This window comes from Pteropus alecto, unplaced genomic scaffold (assembly GCF_000325575.1).
Source record: "Pteropus alecto unplaced genomic scaffold, ASM32557v1 scaffold17, whole genome shotgun sequence".
Taxonomy (NCBI): Eukaryota; Metazoa; Chordata; class Mammalia; order Chiroptera; family Pteropodidae; genus Pteropus; species Pteropus alecto.
The window spans coordinates 1,578,321-1,582,594 of record NW_006440645.1 but is presented as its reverse complement, the minus strand read 5'-3'; positions in this window follow the sequence as shown (position 1 = coordinate 1,582,594).

Below are 4,274 nucleotides of genomic sequence, written 5' to 3'. Positions count from 1 at the left end.
ATCAGATGTGAAATCCTGAGTTGAATCCAGGACCAGATTTTTTTTTTTTTCTTTTGCTATAAGCGACATCCGTGGGCAAAATTTTAATAAGGCCATTAAATTAGTTACTAGTATTGTATCAATGGTCATTTCTTAATTTGTATAATTGCACTGTGGTTAGGAGAACTTTATTTTTTTCCATATCTTGTCCATAACTAAGAAAAAACCTTAAACATTTTGTAATCAACTTAGAATACTTTGAGATGACACCAGAAAATTCAAAAGGTTTTTAACTCGTTTGCTACAGCAGAGGCCACTAACCGAGACCTGGGCGAGGATCCGCAGAAACTCACCAGCCTGAATTCTCGTGTGGTTCGTTTTAAAACCAATCACTGAACCTTTCAAAATATGCTTTTAAATATACATATTCTATATAGAAAACCACTTATGACATTTCCATGTTCCTCGAACAGCCATGATGTTTATATGCATAAACCAAGAGAGGTCTAATTCCTGTCTGCATGGGTGATTTCTAGCTAAGCGGTCTATGAAGAAACGAGAGTCCGTAGAAGTTACTATGTGCAAAACCAGTCTGTCTTGCTCGCTTTAACGGGGTCTAAGACTATCGGTCTGCAGATTCTAGAGACAGCAGTGCAAATGCTTCTCACCAACGAGAATGAAGGTCTCAGAAGTAATCCGTCAACTGAATGCTCTCATAAACTTTTCCTACCGTTTTATGTTCACGGAAAGCTGGGTTTCCTGTCTCCAGTAGGTTCGTCACCGCAAACGTACGCACGCATTTACCGCGCTAAGATGCCACTCCTGTTCCCTGGGGCACACCTGCTGCCATTCTGTCCGGCAGCGCCGGAGGAATTCAACACACCTGACGCCGCTGGCCTCCGGAGCGCGGTTGCTTTTGGTGCTACCGCTTAGAGACTGCAGACGACAGATTAGTTCTTGCCTCTCACGTAAACACCTACCTACTTGTTAGCTTCTGGGCACGAAAAATCTCAGACCCGTCACAGTTCTCAGCATACATGACACTTAATTATCTGAAATTTAATAGTAAACTTTCTCTGAGGCGAAATGTAAATTTCGTACTCCATTCACAAACCCCAAGATTCTGTGCTTTTAAACTGTGCGACCCCAAACACAAAGCGCCCTCCCTCTACACATACAGCCCCCGCCAGGAACGAATGCATAGCTGGGCTTCAACGATTTCATATGTTCGGCAACAGGCAAAGTTATACGTTTAATTCTCTATTACAGAATATATTTGTGCCCTAGGATTCTCGTGAAACATTTATATCCTTTTTGAATCATTTAATATAAAATTTCCAAAGTATGCATATTTAATGCTGCTCTTTATGTACTATGTGTTTTAGTTTTAAAATTCTTATGCATCTTCTCATTGAAAACTCAGACTGAGAATCCTTTTTAATCACCCTTTGGTGTCCGCTTTCTCAGAGACACGTGCGTCAGTGGTCACAGCGTCTGCATCCTGCGATGTGTCCGAAAGGATTCCAGCTGGGAGAACCGACATCATAAAGTCAGAGCACGCGGAAACAGAAAGTCTTCGCCATCACACGCACCCACCCTTCGGTTGCTACGGGAAGCCACTGGACCGTTCCACAGAGGACTCACATGCTGCGAATTCAACATGGAAAGAAACATTTGCTCCTTGTGTGGAATAAACTCCCTGAGATGAGAACACAAAGAAGGAAGAGCAAAGAGACTCCGGACCATATTGAGGTCACGGGGCGGCAATGCTGAAGGTGGTTCGAGACACACGGACACGGGGTGCGTGTGCTGTGAAGGCGGGTGGAATAGGATTCAGGATCCAGCTGCTGAGCAACAAGGGGAGTCGAAAGTTAGTTTAATATTGCGCCCTGAGAATCTGAGTGCTGGTGATAAGTCTGAAACACACCGGAAAAGAGCGGCCGAGGTAGGAGAATATGTGTACAACATCCAGACGAAGTGGTTTTAGTAGACATTCGTGTGTGAGAATATGAGGTCCAAGACAGAGAGATTTTTGAATAGAACATGCCATTTAAATGAACTAGTTGACATCATCTATCAAGAGATGAAGCTGTGCGCACCAAGATTTAGATGTCTGCCCATTACCTCATTCTCAGAATTCTTCACATATAAAGCCACAAAAGCTTCTGTTTACAATGGATCGCTTGATGAGTTTAACTATTTTAAGCATAAAAAAACTCAAATCTCCACAGAAATACTGCATTGGTTTTGAGATTATCCTTAGGAAGAAATAAATGGCTGCAAAGCAGTATCCCTCAGTAACTATTCTCTCATCTCTTTTAAGAGAAACTTTGATATTTGCTGTCAGTCCACATCTCTCAGAATAAAAAACAAAACAAAAACTGCATTTCCAAGCTTCAACTCCTCATATTTTGGCTATGTTCTAATTTCTGTCTACTGCTAGTAAAAATCAAATAAGTGGCTAAAATTGATAATGTTTTTGTGATTGTCTTATAACAAAATAAACTAAACTATTACTAATTTTGAAATGTTTTTTTAAAGACACAATGGTATTTATACTTTTTTGTTCCATGTGATATTTTTTATAAATTTGATCTTTTATATCTAATATTATAATATTTTTATAAAGATCCAATGCATAAGAAATATTTGCATGATTTATGAGAATATTTTTCTACATTTTAACAATAGAATACGACCTGCAAGTTTCTTTTTAATTTGAAGTGTTTCTTTATGGTTCAACATAAGACTAGTATTTGGAAATATTCAGGTGAAAATTTGATGTAATTTTAAAATATTAAGTAATTTTATTTACATTTTCTGGGTTATTAGTTTTTAGTTGTCTGCTATAGATTGATAATTGTCCTTAAGATACATATAGTTTCATTTCTTTTCTGAATTTCTTTGTTACAACTTTTTTCTTCCCCCCCACCCCCGTCTTCTCTCCATCCGCTCCTTCTTTCCTTCCTGCTTTTCTTAATATGTTACTTAGTTACCACTCTTCAGTCGTTCGGTACATAAATGTCTCCTTAATTTCCACATGATAAACAACAGTGAAAAAAAAAAGGACAATAAAAATTCTGCCTTCAAACTTGCATCCTAAAGAGTTGTCGGGAAGTGTGGTTGTGACAATAAACAGGAAGACAAAATACTTTTCAAACTGCAGTAAGTGCTACAGGAAAAATAAAACAGAGAGATAATAGGATATGGGAAGTGGGTGTGGAGGCATCGTGATTTAAAATAAAGAATTTGGGGAAAGTACCATTGAAAAAGTAGCTTTCGAGGAACTTCTTAAGGTACCTGAAGGATCAAGGACCTAAGGAAAGCACGTTTTAAGAAAAAACCAGTAAGAGAGTGGATCTTAAAAGTTCTCATCACATCATTTCTGATTAAAGCAAAATTTCTGATTAAAACAGAGTTTAACAGCTGGTTTTCTCACTTAAATATAGTTCTTGAGACATTTTTAAATTGTATATTGAGGTGATAACATAAACATGTTGTCTAGAAAAACAAAATTTTTATCTTTCTTTACTTACAGTTGATTCAAAACATCAACTGCGGGCGTCTTGAACCTGCATCCGCTTGGCTCTGGCCTGAGACCACCTGCTTCAGGTGAGGCCTGTGACCACCTGCTCCATTAAGGAGTCTAGTCAGTCAGAACTGCAAGGCATTTTACTTCCTTCACAGTGGCTTTCTGGTGGCAGCTGCATAATGCCACGCTCATTGTCTGTTTCCATAACTGATTTCTTAGCTAGACTTCTTAAACATTACAAACTAAGTATTTTTCTTATCCAATATTGATATAATCTCACTTGATTACGAAATGTCACCAAACCAACATGGCGGCTGAGGGGTATATGTTGGAAGAAAGCATCCATTAATTATTTGATCAATTAATTGAACGATAAATGAGTGGGATTAGGAAGGGCCGTGCATCACGGATAAGGTCAGTTTAGGCGTCTGTCCCGATGGGAAGAGGCGGGCACAGTATGGAAGCCATGAAGACACGGTCCTAATTACAGAGAGTACATTGTGGGTAAGAATAACACAAATTTGGGTACTAAGCAAAAGTTAGCATCTGACACCAATGGCAGATCATGTTACGCAATTAAACGGCACGTGGAACTCATTAAACCTAACTGGGCACGGAAGGCTGCGTTGCGTTCTGTGCGAGTTAACAGCACCTGCCAGTGAGTTAAGGGTCTCAAAAATAACACGCAGCCGGCTGAGAACCAAGCCAAGGAGAAACGGTGTAACCCCTGCGATGCTGCGAGGTGGAACAGAGAAGGTAAACT